The sequence below is a fragment of the Cyprinus carpio genome, chromosome A16, assembly GCF_018340385.1.
Source record: "Cyprinus carpio isolate SPL01 chromosome A16, ASM1834038v1, whole genome shotgun sequence".
In the NCBI taxonomy this organism is placed as follows: domain Eukaryota; kingdom Metazoa; phylum Chordata; class Actinopteri; order Cypriniformes; family Cyprinidae; genus Cyprinus; species Cyprinus carpio.
Genome location: NC_056587.1, coordinates 22219251 through 22241770, shown reverse-complemented (window position 1 = coordinate 22241770; position 22520 = coordinate 22219251). Strand labels below are relative to the sequence as shown.

The following is a 22520-nucleotide window of genomic DNA, read 5'->3' as shown; positions in this document are numbered from 1 at the left end:
GACAACTACCTTAAATACAGCCATCCACTTCAAATCAACAATCAGTTTCTCTACAGAAGCCACTGCAGATTAGATATAGTAAATATTCACCATGATTTTACTGAAGAAGTCCGTTCTGCTCACCAAGGATACATTTATTTGATTAAAAAATACAGTAAAAAATTTGAAATATTATTAGAATTTCAAATAACTCTTTTCTATGTGAATATCTGTTAAACTGTAATTTATTCCTGTGATCAAAGCTGAATTTTCAGCATCATTACTCTTCAGAAATCATTCTAATATACTGATTTGCTGCTCATTTCTGATTATTATCAATGTTGAAAACAGTTGTGCTGTGCAATATTTTTGTGGAAATTGTGATGCATTGTATTTTCCAGGATTTACAGATGAATAGAAAGTTCAAAAGAACAGCTTTTATTTGAAATAGAAATTCTTTGTAATGTTATAAATGTCTTTACTGGCACTTCCGATCAATTTAATGCATCTTTCATGAATAAAAGCATCAATTTCTTCTTACTAAGCCCAAAATGTTGAACGTTAGTGTATAAGTGCATTCACATAACTAATTTTAACAACTTGTAACAATTAGTAATTTATACACAAAAATAATTTTTTTAACATCTTTTAATTTGTAACAATTTATAAAATTTGAATGATCTGAACATGCTTTATGTGATTTTTATTCCAGTTTTAACATACGCTGAAACACACTCTTGACAGTCATGCAATCGACCAATCAGAAGCTCCGAGAGGCGGGTCCAGACCTGTTTTCTAGAATCCAATTAGCTGTTTTGATTTCAAAGGGCTCCGCCTCCCAGAATGCAACACTGCGATGATTTCCGGCAGCAGGACGGCCATGTTTTCTTTATTTTAAGTTGTATGTGTGTTAATTAATTACCAGCGAGCGCAGATGATTCGTAGGTAGGTCAGACCTCTGTATTTTTTTTAATGACTAATGCTTTTTTTCCCCATAATGCCATCACCCACTGAGGCCCTTTTTAAGCAGCAATGTGTGGGCCATATGCTTCATTAAGACAGAGCTGGTTCCAATCCACAGCTGAAGAAAAAAAAAACAAGTCTCGCGCCACATTCGTTTCTGACGCTTCCAGCTCAAACTCTCATCAGAGACTGGAAGTGTGTTGAAAGGGCTTCTGGAGGCAAATCCATGTGTTCTGAAGGCTTACATTTGTGAAATAAGCATCTGAAATCAGATCTCAGCATCACGAAGCGTTTGCTTCTACTTCATGCAGAGTGTCTTCAGATGTTTATGTGTGACTGCCAGTCTCACTACTAACCAGAGTCATCATTTACTAGAACCAGTGGCATTTCAGTATCATTGATATACTACTAGGCCTATAGTTGTTGTGTTTATTTATATATTTAATTTGTATATTTTCATCTTCATTTTAAAGTTTTAGCATAGATATATATACTTTTCACAGCTTTTATAAATCTTTGTTAATGTTTATAAATAAAATGCAACTGTTCACATTTGTAGGTTAGTAAGAAATGAACACTTTAATTCATCAGGGACGCATGAAATGGATCAAAAGTGACATTTATATTGTTACAACAGATTTCTATTTCAAATAAATGCTGTTCTTTTAAATTGTCTATTCATCTGTGAATCCTGAAAAATAAAACGAGTCACGGTTTCCACAAAAATATTCAGCAGCACAACTGTTTTCAACATTGATAATAATCAGAAATGTTTCTTGAGCAGCAAATCATCATATTAGAATGATTTCTGAAAGATCATGTGATTAATGATGGAGTAATTATGCCGACAATTCAGCTGCGCATCACAGAAATAAATTACAGTTTAACAGATATTGACATAGAAAATAGATATTTTACATTGTAATAATATTTCACAATTTTCACTGTTTTTTTTTTTAATAAATGCAGCCCTGGTGAGCAGAACAGACTCTTTCAAAAACATAAAAAAATCTCATTGAGCTCAAACTTCTGAACAGTAGTGAATGCATGTGTTGCCAGTGTATGAAAGACAGTGGCTGAAGTACATCTGGCTGTGTAGTGAGAGTCGGACAGTAACGTCCCTGACGCTGGTCTCCGTCCAGACCAGACTCAGATCCAGCGGTCAGCTCTGCGCCAAAGCATCCACAGCATCTCACTAATGTTGTAATCTCTGCTTTGGTCTTGGCTTTTAGCTAACAACGAATACACAGGAGACTCTCACTTCCAAGAATCAGTCAGATCCGGTGTTCAATGAACGCACTGGAAAGAAAATTGGTGTAAATGTGTATAATAGCATGCTGTAACCATTTATGCTGCAATACGATTCAATACGTCAAAAAACGAGCAGAAAACTATTGCAAAATTGCTCATTTGTAGCATTTAAGCATGCATACAAAATCACAGAAAGGACAAGTTAAGCAAGCAAAGACTCTATTAAAAATAAGTTATGCATGCATCTCTTAGTTCCATTTCATTGATGCGCTTTGTTTCGGGGAGCGTGCTGATGAACAACACAATACCAGCATATCACAGATGGCCGAAGGGCTTTTACTCCAGAGCAGGGAGACTTTTCACCCTGAGGTCAGATGTGAGGCACAGCGTTTTCTTGGCAGGACATGAAGCGCTCCAGAGGCCTCAGAAACAACAGCTGTGTAGCGAGTCTCTTCGCTCATCTGCGTCCAAGGCCCGGCCAGACGTTTGAAGTTCACCAGGCCTGTAAATCACAGAACATCTCCTGGACTTGTCCAAAGCTCCCTTTCGCTAATCTCAGCCATGGCCTGCTGGAATACCGACTATTTCAGCTCGTTCGTTACCGCTCTTATCTGCTTCCTCTGTAAGTGTAACACTGCTGGAGAAAATTAGACTCATTTCATCAAACCCACCGCAGAACGAGCTACAGGCCAAACGCTTCTGGTATTCAGATTCACGAGGCATTCACTAAGAATTACTTGTCATTCATTTACTCACACTCTCTTGCTTTAGCACTTAAATTTACGAAAATAGTTGCAAAAATAAGGCAATAGTGCAAATGACAGGTCGTAGTTATGAGCAATGTTCCCTCTAAGCAGAAGAAATAATGCACCAGACAGCCAAAGCTTGACAGAGAGCTCTTTAGAGGGAGAAGAGCAGTGGGGAGAGGACACGTCCCTGAGGGGCGCCAGTGCTGACGGTGCGCGGCTATTTGACATGAATTTCCCCAGTCTCACTAGCTGTTGTCTATCAGTCAGACAGATAAAGCTAGGGACAGAGAGCTGGGTTAGTTTGGTCTGGAGGAGTGTTGGAATGATTGTATTGAAGGCTAAACTGAAGTCCACAAACAGGATCCTCACATAAGTCCCTGGTTTGTCCAGATGTTTTAGGATATAATGCAGTCCCATGTTGACTACATCATCCACGGACCTGTTTGCTCGGTAAGCAAACTGCAGGGGGTCCAGCAAGCGTCCAATGATGTCCTTCAGGTGGGCCAGCACCAGTCTTTCAAATGACTTCATGACCACAGACATTAAAGCCACAGGTCTGTAGTCATTCAGTCCAGTGATTTTGGGTTTCTTTGGGATGGGGATGAGGATGGAGCGTTTGAAGCAGGAAGGGACTTCGCTCAGCTCCAGTGATCTGTTGAAGATCTGTGTAAAGATGGAGGCCAGCTGATCAGCACAGGATTTCAGAAAGGTAGTTGTAATTGGTGATGTCTTTCAGTCATTTCCACACTGACGCAGGGTCACTGACAGAAAACTGGTTTCTCAGATTAGTTCCAGAGTAGTTCCTCTTAGCCAGTATGATCTCCTTTGTCAGTGTATTTTTGACCTTTTTAAAGAATGATGTCTTTCCTTGCTTTTGTGGGGATACTGTTTTGACAGTTTGTAGAGAATTTTATTTGTTTTTTTAAGCTTAAATTTTGTACTTTTTTGTAAGTTAAATGGGTCCTGGTAGGAATGCACATATCCTCACGGAATCTTATGTATGATGTTACAGAATCCGTGAGCTCGTCCAGATCGGTGGCTGTAGCTTTGAGTTAAAATTATGAGATTAAAAAAACTTGAACTTACCAAGACACTAAGGGTGCTTTCATACTTGGTTCGCTTGCCTGGTCCGAACCCGAGTTTTGCTCCCCCCTACTGCCCCCGCTGGACTGCGTTCATATGATATTATTTGGGTCTGAACCGCGGTTCGTTTGCATCATCAAACCAGCAGCTGTTTATCCCGTTGCTTAGTAACGGCGGCGCAGGAGAAGGTGGCAATGCATAACATTGCTCTCTGCACTTTTATATATTTAGGTTTTTGAACCGTTCGTTTTGTTTACAAAGCTTCGGTACATAACGGCACTAACGTCTGTCTTTCGAATGTACTGCAAATGATCTAAAGAACAATGAAGGCGAACAGAAATGAGATATACAGCTCTCTGCTTGCAGCGCGTCAGTCGCGCTCATCAGGAAAGTGAGTGAAACACACACATTTTTATCAAATAATACGTCATTAATAGCGGTTCACTTCAGCGATTTGGTACGATTGCGTTCACATCAGCAGCGAACTGTACCGGAGTTCACACGAACCGTACCCCAGACCACCCTTTTTAAGCAGACTCGGGTATGGTTTGGGGGAAAATGATGACATAAAAAGCTAAGATTACTAAAATACTAAATCATAACTATGAGATCCAAAGTCACATGAGATAAAAAGTTGAGGTCACAATTACAAGATACTCAGACATAATTATGAGATAATAATGGCATTATCAATATTATGACAAACACTTAAACTTCATGACATACTACATCATAATCATGACTGTTTACTTAAATAATTGTAAAAATGATACCAAAGTACAAACAAAATTGGTGTAAATGTGTATAATAGCATGCTGTAACCATTTATGCTGCAATAATAGAATTTACGTCAAAAAACACGAGCACAAAAACTCTTGCAAAATTGCTCATTTGTAGCCTTTAAGCATGCATACAAAATCATCCAGAATAGTGACAACGGGCCCGGCAAGACTCTATTACAATAGTTTTGCTGCATCTCTTAGTTTCCTTTTCGATTGATGCGCTTGTTGTGTCGGGGAGCGTGCTGATGGGCACAACCACAGGTACCGCACTATCACAGATGGCGAAGGGCTTACTTCTCCAAGCAGGAGACTTTACCACCCTGAGGTCAGATGTGATGCAACAGCCGTTTTCACTTGGCGCGGACATGAAGCGCTGCCAGACAGTCCTCCAGAAACAACAATAGTGTGTAGCGAGTCTCTTCGCTCATACGTGTCCCAAGGCCCTGCCCATACGTTTGTATGGTTCACCATGCCTGTAACATCACAGAACATCATCCTGGACTTGTCCAAAGCGTCCCTTTCGCTAATGACTCAGCCAGGGCCTGCTGAAATACCGACTATTTCAGCTCGTTCGTGTACCGCTCTTATCGGCTCCTCTTTAAGTGTAAAATGGTGACCAGAGGTGGGAAGATTATTAATACCAAAGTACAAACGCACTCAAAAGGCATGTGCTGATCCCAATCTGCATGCAGCAATTGTTTCAGTCAAAATATCACACTAGTTAGTCAAAAACCACCTGGTTTATGTCTCCTTGCAGACTGTCTTGTCCAGCTAACGTTTATTTAACTGTACACTCTATTCCAGACCAGATTTCAGTATGCTTTGAAATTATATGGAAGAGAAAATCAAGTGAATCCAGAGTGGTTTATGATCACTTGATTTCATTTTTACATCGTTTTCTAAATATATATTGGCTGTTTCTGAGCTACTAACACACAGCTACTACACAGCTAACTGACTTCAAGCCCTACAGTACAAGGCCTTCTCTCTAAATCCTGAATCCTCCAGAGAGCCTCTCTGAAACCTCTACCAGATGTCGGGGCATCTTTATGAGCAGCCCCTCCTCATCCTGGGACCGCAAATGTGCCGCACACTTGAACCTCAGCAGCACCTCTCAAACAGCTTTTACGGGCTGCTCTTAAATGGGAGCTGCAGAACACTTTCTCAGACTTTCAGTGTGGTTTGTGTATAATATTTAAAGGTTAGTATGGACACAAGACACAGAGTTCAGTGAGATGGTGTGGTTTAAACTGAGTAAATCCAGCTTAGTTATTCTAGAATGTCAAACAACTACACTGCTCTAGTTATTCTGGGTGTTTTTTCTGACCCTGGCGGTGGATTTTTGCAGTCATGAAGAGTTGTTTATTAAAATAAACCAAAATAAACATGTTAATGGTTGTACTTGTACTTGAAAATCACATTGGCTTCTTCTCTATGCATGGAAACATGCTTTGGTAAATTAAAAAAAGTGACAGTTATTAGATAAAAAGTTTAAAGAAAAAAGGAAACATGACAAGTCTTAATGATGACATTCTAAGTAATAATTATGAGATAAAATGTCAGTTATGACACAAAAGTTGAAAGTATTAGAAAAAAGTCATAATTGAGTTGAATTGACAATAAAAGTTGAAAAAATGAGATACTAAGTCATAATGTTAATAAGAAAACATTATGAAAAAGTCATAATTAAGTTGAATTGACAGTAAAAGTTGAAAAATGAGATACTAAGTCATAATTATGTTGCAGTCAGAATTATGAGATCCAAAATCAAAATTGACAAAAAGTTACAGTAATAAGAAAAGTCATAATTATCTCATAATTACTTATGTACATAGTACAAGCATGTCATATTTATGACTTTTTATATGATTTCAACTTTTTATCTCATAATTGACTTAGTATGTCATATTTATGACATGTTAATAAGCCGCTATCTTCTTGACATACTAAGTCATAATTTTGAGATAAAAAAGTTTAAATTATGATATAAAAAGTCAGTCATAATTATGACATGCAAGTTCACAGTTGCATTATGTAAAAAAGTCATAATTGTCATTAAATAATTATGAGATAAAAGGTCAGTTATGACACAAAAGTTGAAAGTATTAGAAAAAAGTCATAATTAAGTTGAATTGACAGTAAAAGTTGAAAAAATGAGATACTAAGTCATAATTATGTTGCAGTCAAAATTATGAGATCTAAAATCATAATTGACAAAAAGTTACAGTTATAAGAAAAGTCATAATTATGTACAAGCATTTTATATGATTTCAACTTTTTATCTCATAATTTTGACTTAGTATGTCATATTTATGACATGTTAATTAGCCACTATCTTCATGACATACTAAGTAATAATTATGAGATAAAAAGTTGAAATTCTGATATAAAAAGTCATAATTAAAATTTTATATCTCATGTCATCATTTTGACTTCTCGTATCTACTGCGACTTTTTCGTCATAATTATGACCTTAAAAGTTGAAAGAAATTAGATATTAAGTCATAATAATGAGATCAAAAGTAATATGAATCATGTTATTGACATAAAAAGTCATAAGTATAACAAAGTCAGAATGATGAGACTAAGTGATAATTAGGACATAAACAGTCGTAATTGAGATAAAAGTTTAATTATTGCATATGACATGATTTTTCATTTCATAATGACTTTTTATCTCATAATCTTAACTATATTATAATTATGATTTACCAAAGCATGATTTTTGGGGGGGAAACGACCTTCCATAAACACAAAGTGCTTTCAACACATTTTACTTCCATAATCCGATGCATTTTTAAGTGAAATCGGATAGTCAACAGGAAAAGATATATATGGCGGAACCATTATGAAAAGATTTGAACATTGCCAACAGTCTTTACATGACAACTGTGAACCGCAATTTTACTTTGATGAACAAATGCATCTTTAAACATAATGGAGGCTTTAAACATGCAATAGTAGCATGCAACTTTTTCACTATGTGTTGTATGCTTCACATAGTGTTTTAAACAAAAGGCACTATGCTGTATCCAGTACACTAGTACTCCATTCTTAATTTTGGCCAATAAAAATGTATGCTACACCTACACAACATCTAATGAGAGAGTCTGGAGTTCAGAAATTGTGCCACCTTAATCATAAGATCCAACCACATGGCGTCTGATTGCACCGCAGATTAAAAGCCCTTTAAGAGCTTGACCCGTATCCGCTCCGGAGAGTGTCTGAGATACGAGTGTTATCTCTCTATTGCCACCTCACCAGACCGGTCGGAGAGCTCGTCTCTCATCTCTTTACACGGATCAGTTAGGGAGCTTGGCGTGTTTCGATCTTTGTTATAGGATAAAAATGCTAGGGGTGGAGTTACTAAAGATATGTGACATCGGCCAGGGGTCACCGGCAGGTCAACTGTGACCCGCTCCTAAAAATACAGCCCTGCTCCTCCGCGAGAAGTGAAGGCGTCTGGAGATGGGTCACATCAAATGGAGCGGAGCCAACGGACCCCTGGTGTTAACAGACACGGACGGACGGATCAACACAATGAAACCGCAGGAATATAAACAGAGGCCGTGAGGAAGGGGCTGTATGTGGATGTATATGCACCTCATTGTTGCGGTGGCTTCCTGATATTACTAAGGTGAAGGTTCATCTCGTCCATCACCTGTTTATGTATCAGTGGCGGGAAGCTACTCTGAAACTCTAGTGGTGTTACAACAATAACTGGCACAAAAAATGCATGTGATGACATTACACACCATTATTTATATGTGCCTAAAATACTGTGAACAGCATAATTTAACAAAACACTTCAATGCAGAAAATGCATGCCTCGCAGAGATTCAAATTAATCAGTGAATCTTAAGCCAGTTAATGACATTACACACCATTAAAATAAAACAGATTCACAAAAATATAATATAAAATAATAATCAAATAAAAATAAAGTAAAATAAAGTAATAAATAAAAAATAAAATAAAAAATACAATAAAAGGAACAATAAATAAAGTGAAACAATAAAAATAATAATAATTAAAATAAAATAAATTATAAATACAATGAAATATAAAATGTAAAATAAAACAAGAATAAAATAAAATATTATAATAAATACATTTTGTAAAAAATAAAATAAAATAAAAAATCCAGATATATTCTCTGAAAACAAGTCTTATCTTACACATTTCTGCTTGTCAGGTAAATGTCTAAAGAAAACTTTTTTTTTTCTTCTGGATCTAAGTCAAAAATACAGATAATGCCTCCATGCACAACTAAAACATTTGAGCTCATCTACAGTGAAGGATTCGTGCCAAACCATCGGGAGACCCTGAGGAGCCCAGCTGTGTGCGTCTGCAGCGGGAGACTCCTGTGTGAAATTCACTTCATCCACAGCAAAAGACACACAAAGATCAAAGGTCTCCACCTTCCCTGTTCTAGAGATATTTACTATAAAACGCAAGACCGTGACAAAATTGAGACTAAACCCAGCTGTCTGCAGCCCACACAGACAACATCCAACACTGCTAATTAAAAGTGACTAAACTAGAACCAAGTCAATTCACTATCAGTTTCAACAGAATTTGACAGTTAAAGTTTGATAAGATTTTGATGGTAAAATTTTGTTAATATATTGATGACAAACTTCTTTATATTTAAGTATTTTTATCTATATATTTTCCACCATGAATGATTTATATTTTATATAAATAATAAACAAATTGAAATATAATGTGTACATCCTCCAGTTTGGATGATTTGTGTGACTGAGTACTTCATTGAAATTCTGAAAATGAAAATAAAAATTTGACATTTGAGCATATATATGATATAGATATATTATAGATATCTATAATTAAATATGATATATATATAGTATATATATATAGATATATAGACACACACACACACACACACGACACATAATATATAGATATATATTGTTTTGATTGTATATATATATAATAGATATATATATATCATATATATTATATATTATATATATATATAGATATATACTATAGTGTAAATAGTAATAAGGTTACTATTATATATATATATAGTATATATATAATAGTTCACTACTGAATTATTATTTGATATAATAAATGAATACACACACACACACACACACATCACAAATCATAGACTGAAATTTTAAAAATAATAATAAAATAAAATATATATATTTTCATGCAATATTTATACGAATAATTTATCAGAATACATATAAATTATTAAATACATAAAAATATATATGTAAATACATTTATTTATACATTTAAATACATAGATTTACATTTAATTAATTATATATTATATTATTATTAAATTATTGTATAATTAGTATTATGTATAGTATATAATTTTACTTATTAGTATTATTATATTATTATTACGTTATTATTAGTTATATTATTATTTGTTTTATTTTTATTATTTTTTTTTTTTTTTTTTGTTATTTTTTTTTATTTATTTATTTTTTTATTATTATTATTATTTTGTTTTTTATATATTTTATTATTATTATATAATAATATATATATACACGTATATATATAATGAAATAAAATAAAACACAAAACACGCAAACTACACAACTGCACACTTCACCATTAATCCATCAAGAGCTGTAGCAGGCAGAGAGAGATATAAGAAACCGTTGGGTAGAGCTGGCACAAAAACAATGAGCTTCAATGATATGAAGTGAAGTTTGAGGAGAAACAGGAAAACTGAGCACTTCCCAAGCATGTGTAAAGGTGGTGTGAGTGAGGGGGTGGTGAAGAGTTCAGATGTGCTGATACAGGGCCGATACCATCAGCCAGACCCATATCAACATACAGAAGAACCTGGACGAGCCGTCGAGGCGCATCCTGTAAAACACCTCCACCTGTCTGGGAATCTGTAAAAGTTTACTGCATCTTTGGGTTCGCTAAGCACCTCTGAAACATAAAAAAAAAAAAAAACGCCCTCAAAACCAGCAGAGACAGCGTGAACACAACGCTCTCCACCTTCCCTCATATGGACGCCTTCAGACAGGCCGAGTATTAAATATCTCCATCTGAATCAGTAAAGGAGGGAGTCTGATGTTTTATTCCTGCAAGGTCAACAGCGCGTGAAACAGTCAGACAGACGTTGTGAAGTCACACCGCCTCTGTGAGGGAAGTGGCCGACGAGAAAAGAGGAATTGTTTTGTTTTCAGGAAGAACAAACTAAACAGTGGCGTCTTTCAGGCCTTCAAACCCTCATCTCCATCCGTCCCTCGTAATCGTCTATTCTCCCTAGATGAGTATGCCGGCGTTTCTTCTCTTCAGAAAGTGAGCCTGTGGCTGTTCTGTAGAACCAACAACAGACAGTATCGGCTAAAAAAACCAACTCCAGTCTCTAATTCAACTACAGCGCAGCTTACTCATTTCAGAGAAATACTTAGCCTACAATACAAGCTACTACCAATATGGTAAATCTATATTTAAATAAACCTAAACATAGAAATAAATGAGTATATTTATATATATATATAAACACGACACAGTTATCATTGGAATAATAAATGGTTTTTATTTTATTATAATGTATGTGTTTGTGTGTGTGTAGTATAATAGATATAATATTATATGATTATATATATATACACTATATCATCTATATGATATATATTAAGACATATGTTTTAAAATATTTATTATATATATCATAAATATATGATATATTTATACATTTACATGTGTGTACATTTATGTATAATATCTAAATTTAAGACTTGATATACCTAATAATATCGCTTATTATAGTTATTACTAGCATTAATATATTTATTTATAGATTATATGATCATTTCTATACATACCTATTTACCACATTCTATAAAAACTCGTATTCTTAATAATTATATAATAGATAGTACAACCAATATTAGTTATTTGCTAATATGATTATATATCGTTGATAGACTATATAACCATATATATATAGTACATATATACTTTTATACATTATTATATAATTCATAGAAGGTACCATATCTCGAGTATATATATATATAACAGTAGACATATATATAGATTACATTATATAACTATATATATGTAATATATATATCTTATAATGTACATATACATGCATTTATTTGTTATTACTAGTATTATATTATATTTATATTTCTATAATGCATTATATGTATACACAATAATATATGATTTATTAGTACTTATTATACAATTTAATAATTATAATAGTAGGTATTTTACTATGATATATTTATTTATACATAAATACATTTATATATCATACTGTATATATACATATGACATAATAGGAAACAATTTACATTCTCATTTAAGGTGACAGACAGTATTAAACAATTTATATTACGTACTTTCAAGAACACCGCCATAAATATTGAAATAGTGATTATTTTATAGTCCTACATCAATATACAAAAAAATGCAGCAGATACATCTGAGCGGCGGTTCAAAGGAATCAGTGAATCTGTTTTTTTGTAATCCTAGATTTTTAGTTCATTTATAACAGCAGTCAAATGAACGAAACCCAAACACACTGACTCACTGCATCATCAAAATCTCATTTACCCAGATAACGCATTCCCAACACTCCATACTGCAAAATGCTTACAAGTTAGCAGCGTCGCTATTTACTTCATGAATTACCCCATAGCTATGGTTTGTTTTGGTTTTTTTTGGTTGTTTGTGATTCAAATCACATTTTGTTGGTGCCTAAATTTCAAAGACCAACCCGAGCGCTTCTCTTCAAACGTGGGACGGCATCAACCCCAAAATGCTTGTGAAAGATAATGATTTAAACATTTGATTCTTGCGGTGGAGCCACATCTGGAAGTGGCTTTTGATGGAGCGAGTGTGTCCAACTAACAAAGGCCCATTCCCAGCTATTCCCAATCCGAGAGGAATTCTGCTCCGACTGCAGCCCCAGCCCCGCGCTTTGAAGCCGCCAGTGAGTTTCGACAGCTAACCACTTTCAGATGTGGCCGTGTAGTTTTATGGCTTGAATAATAGCGATACCTACACATGTGCGAGCTAGAGGTCCAGAGCGGGGAGGAAAACCTGCTTCCATTCACTCCTGCTTTTCTTATGTCACAGGAATATCCACTTCTCACCGTTTCTGAACGGCTCGAACTTTAAGACTACACAAAAGTGTGCCATTTCTGAACGCAACAATGTGTAGCATTTCAAGGCATCTTCAAGCTGTCTTACTCGTTAATTCTGTTAACAAAAACTATGAAGAAAAATATTCATTGACAACCGTTTTTGGCCATGATTAAGACGAGACGACACTGACAACATTACACACTAATTGTGACTACATCAGCATTAAATATTGATTATGACAACAGAGACTACAATTTAGTAAAAAAAAAAAACTCTATATATCCAAAACTTCACTATATTTTCAACAACAAAAAAGAGAAGAGGAAAATATACATGCTTAGGGTTGCCAGATGTCAAGAGCTTAAATCCCCCAAACATAGCTTTTCTCTTACAAGAACACATTTTCTGCCCTGTGTTTAATTTATCTTCACAACCTGGCAACGCATGCAAAATAAAGCACTGATGATCTGAAAAAATTGACAAACATGTAATTTCACAGGGTCACAGGGACTCTCATGATATGATACACGATACATGGCTCACGATACCAATAATATCTCGATACAGCAATTCTGCGATAATCGATATACAGTACAGGTCAAAAGTTTGGAAAACATTACTCATTTTCTCTGGCTTTTTTTCTTTAAGCTTTGTTTTGAATGTTTTTAAAGTTTCTTCTGCTCATCAAGCCCTGCATTTAGTTTGATCAAAAAATACAGAAAAAAAATGTAATATTGTGATATATTATTACAATTTAAAATAATTTGTTTATTTTTAAATTTCACTTATACTTTAAATTATCATTTATTTCTGTGATGCAAAGCTGAATTTTTTAGGATCATTATCACATGATCCTTTAGGAAATCATTCTAATATGATGATTCATTATCAGAGTTGGAAACTAGTGTTCTGCTGCTTTAATATTTTTTTTCAGAAACATGTATACTTTTTTAGGATACTTTGATGAATAAAAAGTAAAAAAAAAAAAGAAGAACTGCTATGTTTTTAAAATATAAATATATTTGTAATAACAATATTACACTACTGGGTCAGTAATTTGGCGTCAGTAAGTTTTTTTTCGTTTTCTTTTTTTTAAATAAAATCAATACTTGTTATTCAGCAAGGACGTGTTTAAATTGATTAAAAAGTGATAGTAAAGAAAATATATTATTAGAATATATATTAAGTTAGAATTTTTTTTTATTTGAATAAATGCAGTTCTTTTTAACCTTTTATTCATCACAACTATATTAGACAGCAGAAACGTGTTTCCAAACACTCATAATAAAATCAGAATATTAGAATGATTTCTAAATTGATCATTGTGATAGACTGGATGTTTACATGTGGCACACCTGACAGGCTGGAGTAAATGCTGCGGTGTGCGTGAGAAAATTCAGCTTTGCATCACAGGATATAAATTATTTTTTTAAAGTATATTCAAAAAGAAAATATATTATTTTAAGTTGTAATAATATTTCACAATATTACGGTTTTTTCTGTATTTTTGATCAAATAAATGCAGGCTTGATGAGCAGAAGAGACTTCTTTCAAAAACATTAAAAATAGTAATGTTTCCAAACTTTTGACCTGTACTGTATATCTAGACAATCCTGTAATTATATTTTTGTTCATATCTAACTTTTAAATAAATATATATGACTGTGTAAAGGTTAAGTAAATGGGTTTGATCTCTTTTTTCAAGTCCAAACTGCTGAACATTCATAATTTACTCACTCTCAAGTTATTTTAAACCTGAAAGAGTTTCTTTCTTCTGTTGAACATAAAAGTCATTTTGAAGAATCAGTTTCTGGTCCCAGGTGACTTCCATAGTATTTTGTTTTCTTCTATCAAAGTTAATGGGGACCAGCAACTGATTGGTTACACAAAAATATCTTCTTTTACGTTCAGCACAAGAAAGAAATTAATACAGGTTTGAATACAGACAACATGAGAGTGAGTAAATAATGACAGAATTTGAATTTTTGGGTGAACTCTCCCTTTAATGACAAGCGGCAGCATGTTTAATACTATTAGTCTGCTGTCACTTTAAGAGCTACACGCATCTAATATATAGGCACGCATCCGTTTTTCTCTCAAATGTTTACTTTCACTTTAGACAAAAGCAGCTGTGTTTATATGTAAACCTTGTGTGTTTTTGACAGTATTAGCGCAATCAGATGCGAAAGAACACTTGTACAAACTTTTACATCTATTATTTAACTTCTCCATTAAAAACCTCTTTTTCTTCGGCTAGTTAACTTATTTTAACTTTTATTTAAGTTTATGTGTTGTTCGTGTGTTTAGATCCTATTTATATATTTTGTTAATTTTTTTAATTGTTTATATTTTTTGTATTTGTATCCAGCATATCGATTCTCGCATTGCACGGAGAAGGACAACAATATATTACCATATCAATATATAAATAAATATTCAAGAGATTTTCAACAGATTCAAGAGTTTGGGGCAAAAATGGGTTTTGTCTCATATTTATATCATATGATATAGTAAAGCAATATCTGTTTTTGTCCCAAATAGCATGAGTGCAAATTTGATATTGATTTTATACAACACCTCGATAGATAAGAAGTTAATATTGTGCTATATTTTAGACACAATATTGTGTTTTTGCTCAATTTTGGCAACAAATATATTTCCGGTAAAGACACAGCTGAACTGTTGTGCGTCTCAGAGTAACTGAATGAATCAGATGAAGCATTGATTCAATGGCCCATTCATAAAGAGTGACATTTACTTCATTGCTGAATGAATCAGCCATTTGAAGGAATTGAATGAATCAATGACTCAAGTGGATTAATTGTATTGATGTTTAAGACATTTACTGGAAGTTTTGGTTTCTTGTTTTTATTATTTGATTTAGATGCTTTTGTTGTTTTTCTCATTTAACGCTTTTATAGATTTTATTTTGTGGGTTTTTTGTGTGGTTTAATTTGATGTGCAATTAATTTGCAATTAATTACATTAATTCATCGCCATATTGTGTAAGTAATTCGATTAAAATGTTTAAATAATGAAATAGTGATCATTATTTTGCAGCCCTAATATCACTACACAAAATGCACATTGCTCTGTTCGGTGATTCAAAGGAATCAGTGAATCATTTAGATTTTTTAATCCAAGTTCATTTAAATTACCAGTCAAAATGCACTGACTGGTGATTGAAATGAGATTTTAATCAACTAAAACAAAAACAGGACAGGTTGACTAAATATGCTATAAACTAGAAAGGACACAGGACTAAGAATAAATGAACACTAAAGAAAGAGGTGCATTGTGTGAAAATGCACAAGAGTCGTGCCGTTTGTTTCTGGCTCCAGTGTTTGTTTAGCGCTCAGACAGGAAGCTGGGTTTAGGGTGTCTGTCTGTGGCCGTCCGTCTGGGGGAATGTGGAGAAAGGATGAGGTTTCTGAGGCTCTCACAAAAGGAATCTCTTTGTTGCATTATTACATATGAAGAAAACTGTTATACAGCGTGTGTGAGAGAGACGTTTTTAGAGAGAATGATTATTAGATTTGTGAGCCCGAGTGTCTGTTTGCAGCACCTGAGCAAAGAAACACAGGCTTTTCTGTGATCAAACAGTCAGAATAACAGCGTTTACAATCCCTCGTAACATACCACAAGCAGAAATATCAATCAATGAGAGGTGACAGTAAATATGATATTGAAAAACACTTGAAAAACACAGCAGAAAAAATTATGCAAAAACTACAAAGCACGTTATTATTCACTTTCATACTTATTAGAGTTTGAGTGATGGTCTGATATTCTGCTTTATAATATTGGTTAGAACAGTTTAAACTCAAGCGTTTCATAATGTGAATATTTAAATAAATAATGTAAATATGTAAATATATATATTTAATTTAATTATATATTTTTATTATTCTATTATATTACTATATATATTTATATACATTTATATAATATAAATTCGTCATAATATATAACCATAAATAAGTTGTAAAATATATGTATAAATGCAAAAATGTATATATATAATATATATATATACGAAAATATTTAATTTATTATAATATATATATATATATATATATATACATATCTTTATAGGATATATATATATATATATATATATAAGTCGTAACATTATGTAATCTGTTATTATTAATTTTTTAAAGTATAAAAATACTATTACTAAAAAAATATATTAACATTGATAAAATGTTGATCATTATCTTTTTTAATAATTTATTTTAACTAAAAACTATGTTTATGTAAAATATTTTTAATAAATACATTATTTATAACAATTTTATTAATTAATTATATATATTTAATTCATATATTTAAATAAGTGGACGTATGTATTTACTATTACTGAGCGCAGAAATTAAATGAACAAGTATTAAATATGGCCTATTATGTATATTTTCGGAATATCAAATTTAACAGTGTACAAAATTTCGGAAATCGAAATAGCAATCAGCTAAAGCAAGGAAAACAACAAAAAGAAAACATCAATCTGAGAGAAACATTAAAGGCTGCATTGAAAAAAAAAACAGCGGAAAAAAAAACTGCTGTGTAAAAGCCACAAAACACATTATTATTTCAATTTCATTAGAGTTGGGGTTGGTGAGGGACTGATGTTACTGCTTTATAATATATAGTTTGATTGATTGTTTTGAACTCAAGTGTTCATCATGTGAAGCTATTTTTGGGGGCACTGATGCCAGACTTCATCATAAATGTAAATATCAATAAGTCATGTACCATCAAAGAGGGGGGAAGGGGGGGGGGTTCATCAAGTTCCAAATAAAAAGAGAAAATGGATGGAAGAAATTTACTTTTATTTTATTTTCATTCGTTGCATTATGCAAAAAAAACTATTGCTTAATTCATACGCAATCCATTGTTTCTATGAACATCCCGTAAAATACCTATATTAAGATATAAAATGACTCATACTGCGATATTTGGTTAGTATGTAAACTAGTGAAGGCTAGTGAAGCTGTTTTCCTATCAAAAAACATTTTAACTTTGATTACAAAGTTTTTCCAAATGCCTCATCATGAAACTACTGATTAAAACACAGGTATTCAATTAATACTAACCACAGTACTAAATAAATAAATCAAATATTCCCCTGACTGCGCTAAGGCTTGCAAAATGTCCATTTGGAGAAGTTTTCTACAGCGGTTTATATGGAAACATACCTTACACACGAAAACGCAATAACCTCGGAGTCTCCTGCTGTTTGCCTTGGCCTAGAGCTGCACGAGATCAAACAATGACTGCCATCCAGCAGACGCGGCAGAGGGGGAAAAAGTCACCGCACAGGCGCTGCGGACTCCAGCCTCGGGTATTTTCTTTCCTTCTCCTGTAAGCGACGCAAAGTAAACGGCTGCCATAACATCCACCACAAGCGCTCCATTTCCATTCACTCATTCGGCGCAGACCGACCTCACCGCGCTGACACCGGCCCGACGGGGGCACATGTATGGCATTGGTGAACAGATCTGAGATTTTCAAAACATGAACTTGTAGAAATGTTTTCTATAAGCTCTATCAGTATAGATCACAACAGAAAATAATTTCACAAAATCACATTCTGTTTGTACAATGCATCATAGTGACATGACATGCAGCTTTTGTTTAATGCTTAAAGTAACAGTAGATGTGTTCTCCAGATGTGTTTGTGAGATTAACTGACACCAATGGCCTTAAAAGAATCGTCATCTCAAAAAAACTATAATTTTCTATCTGCAGTGAATGGGTTGCCGTCAGAATGAGAGTCTGATAAAAACATCACAATAATCCACAAATAATCCACAGCACTCCAGTCCATCAGTTAACATCTGGAGAAGACAAAAGCTGAAACAAATCCAGCATTAAGACCTTTTTAACTAAAATAAAAGTCCATAATCCATAATAACGCTTCCTCCAGTGAAAAAGTGGTCTGGTCTGAATCAGGAGAGAAATCTGCACAGATCAAGCACCATTTACAAGCCAAAACAGAACAAAATAAATATGTGGCTGGATTTTGATGTGAGAGGAGAACAGGAGATGGACTTTTTCACTGGAGGAAGTTTGTTATGGATTATTGACTCATATTTTAGTTAAAAACATCTTAATGATGGATTTGTTTCAGCTTTTGTCTTCTCCAGATGTTAACTGATGGACTGGAGTGCTGTGGATTATTGTGTTGTTTTTGGACTCTCATTCTGGCGGCACCCATTCACTGCAGAGCAAGTGATGCAATGCTACATTTCTCCAAATCTGACGAAGAAACAAACTCATCTACATCTTGGATTGAATACATTTTTAGCAAATGATCATTTTTGGGTGAACTATTCCTTTAAAGTCAACATAAAATGCCAAACACAGCCCTTTCTTCTCATGAATTTCCAAATAAAACATTTTCAAAAACATAGCATTCGTGACATTCTGTTGAAAGATTAGTAAAATGTGCACTGATTAACAGTTCGCAATAAGACCAAGAATGTGAAAGTACATAGACTCAATTCTGACTTTATGTTGACTTTAAACACTGCGTGAAAACGCTTAACTGCCTAATTATGAATAATTGCATGTCAAAAGCCTGGAATGAGGAAAAGGCAACATTGGTGGCATCTGGAGGAGATCAAACAGTCATCTCTTGATGGCACCTCAGTGTCTTTGAAGCCGTGAACCCTCAGCTTGGTGTCATATGGATGGGATGAGGCAGTCGAGTTACCTTAGACAAGGAACCGGAGGAACATAAGCAAACACCTTCAAAGCGCCTTTCCCAGCATAAATATCTTAGAATAAATAAACATGCAATCCGCCTGCAGTGTTCAAATGTCTTTTTCCATGAAACACGGGCCATGAAAAGTGAGAGGAGGAAGTGGGGAGGAGGGGAAAGAAAGAAAAGATCTCGTTCATATGCAGTGTAGAAGTTCTGATGCTCAAACACAAATAAATAACATGCTTTGACAGAATTTGAAGAACTATGATGATTCGATTATATTATTTGCATGCTGAGTCACTATTTGGCTTCTTTCTAATGTCTATTTGCCTAGTGACTTGACCTAATTTGGCAACATTTTAGCAACTACACAAATTCAATATGCAAAGAGGTAAGAAAGATGACTGATCACAATTTAGTAAGCAAATATTATGCAAATAAATATTACTATGATGGTATCATCACTGTTGATCATACTGCATCAATATCTATGTTTACACTCATCCAAATAATCTGTTTTCTAATGTGATTTCTGGCTCAAATTAACTAAAAGGCCTTTATTTATCAAGTCAAAATTGCAAGATATAAACTCATAATTCTGAGTTCATCTCGCAATTCTGACTTTATATCTCATAATTCTGACTTTACATCTCACAATTCTGACAATGGACAAAACTGTTCTCTCTCTCTCTCTCTCTCTCTCTCTCTCTCTCTCTCTCTCCTCTCTCTCTCCTCTCTCTCTCTCTCTCTCTCTCTCTCTAACCTCTCTCTCACTCTCTCTATCTCTCTCTCTCTCTCTCTCTCTCCTCTATTCCTCTCTCTCTCTCTCTCTCTGATCGAATTGTAACCCGATGGTTCTCTAAAAAATCCTGTGAATGCACTTAAAGAATTCAGAATTTACTCATTAATCAAATCTAATCAAATTAAATGTGAATCAAATCAAATTGAATCGTTCTGAATATGCAAAAATCGTTCTTGAATCGAATTGAAAACCTATGAATCGTGAATCGAATCGATTCACTGTCTACCCAAAGATTCACAGCCCTACAATTCTAACTATATCTCATAATTCTGACTTTATATTTCACAATTCTGAGTTTATTTCACAATTCTGACTATATCTAATAATTCTGACTTTATATCTCATAATTCTAAGTTTATTTCACAATTCTGACTGTATCTCATAATTCTGAGTTTATTTCGCAATTCTGACTATATCTCATAATTCTGACTTTATATCTCACAATTCTGACTTTATATCTCACAATTCTGACTTTATATCTCATAATTATGACTTTATATCTCCTAATTCTGACTTTATATCTCATAATTCTGACTTTATATCTCATTTTATTTATCATAATTATGACGACTTTATATCTCATAATTCTGACTTTATATCTCATAATTCTGACTTTATATCTCTTTATTTTTAATAATTCTGATTATATCTGTCTTATTTTTGTCTTAATTCTTATTATTTTTGTCTTAATTCTTATTATTTTGACTTCATCTTGCAATTCTGAGTTTATTTTGCAATTCTGACTTTATATCTCATCGCAATTCATATATCTTGGATACTTATTACTCATCTAATTCATCTTGAATTCTGATATTCTCACCATATATCTGACCTTTATATCTCATAATTCTGACTTTATATCTCAAAATTCTGACTTCATCTTGCAATTCTGAGTTTATTTTGCAATTCTGACTTTATATCTCGCAATTCTGACTTTATTACTCATAATTCTGATTTTTTTTTATTTTATATCTGATTTTTTTTATCTTTATATCGCACAATTCTGACTTCACCTTGCAATTCTGAGTTTATTTTGCAATTCTGACTTTATATCTCGCAATTCTGACTTTATATCTTGCAATACTGAGTTAATCTCGCAATTCTGCCATTTTTTCTTACAATTGTGAGATATGAACTTAGAACTGTGAGAAAAAAGTCAGAATTGTGAGGTAAAAAGCTTCCATAAAAAAATAGACAGCACACCTGAGACTGAATGCAGTCTGTAAGTTAACACTTTGGGCTCGTAAAAACTCACCAGCGCGCTGATAGGGTGTTGCTACGCGTTTGTTAAAGATTATCAATCTGGAGCAAAGAAAAAGAAAACAAAACCAGCCTGTCACTGCCACATCTACTGACCACTCCCTGTTCCCCCAAAACAACAGCCTTCATCGCGCCCCACCACCTCAAAGCCTTCAGAAAAACAGGCCCTTATCGGCCCCTGGTCGCCCCACGGCGAGCTCGAGGATTTCTGCTGTACAAACCAGGAACAGATGTCTGCAGGGGCCACGCTGAAAGACCCTGCTGTTCTGGACGGCTGCCACATGCTTCTCATTCAGAGATGAAGGCTCACGGCCCGCCAACGTAAAAAGAAAAACCCAAGTCGCCTCAAAACCCTGAATACCATTCGAGCACGTCTTAGTTTTCCTCGAAACCACCACAGCAGTTCCGACCAGGAGAATGTCAGCTATTAAACGAAGGCGCAACATCGGGCCAATAGCACAGTTCAGCTCCATCAAGACAATGGTGTTTCTCCAGAAGTCGGAGAACATGAGAAAAGCAGAGGGGGAAAGATGTCATTGAAAGTGACGTTCTTAAACAGGCCAGATATCCACAACACGCTGCCAAAGCAAATACCGCTGACTCAAAGCGAACATGTGAGGAGGAGATGCCAGAGACCGAACGAGCCCAACTCAAACAAGAAAATACACAGCTCTGCTGAGGTGAGAAATCTGATTTCAGAGAGTAAACATGAGATTACAGAACGAGCCCACTTTGACTGGCTATCAAGAAACATCCTCATATTTACAGGTTTTGCCACTGGAGTATCTGAGGGATCATTCTGAGGTTTATTCCCACCACATTTT

At 34.2% G+C, this 22520-nt stretch overlaps 1 protein-coding gene and 1 long non-coding RNA gene across 3 annotated transcripts in view; one reads left to right on the top strand and one right to left on the bottom strand.

Moving 5' to 3' along the window:
• Positions 1-165, top strand: part of LOC122148053 — an 11638-nt gene extending 11473 nt beyond the window's left edge. For both annotated transcript variants that reach the window (XR_006162049.1, XR_006162050.1), the window contains exon 3: positions 1-165. This exon is cut by the window's left edge and continues 514 nt beyond it. This is a non-coding gene — a long non-coding RNA (uncharacterized LOC122148053).
• The window catches only part of nkd2b (NKD inhibitor of WNT signaling pathway 2b), a 41882-nt gene that overhangs the window by 6884 nt on the left and 12478 nt on the right, over positions 1-22520 (bottom strand). The window lies entirely within an intron of this gene.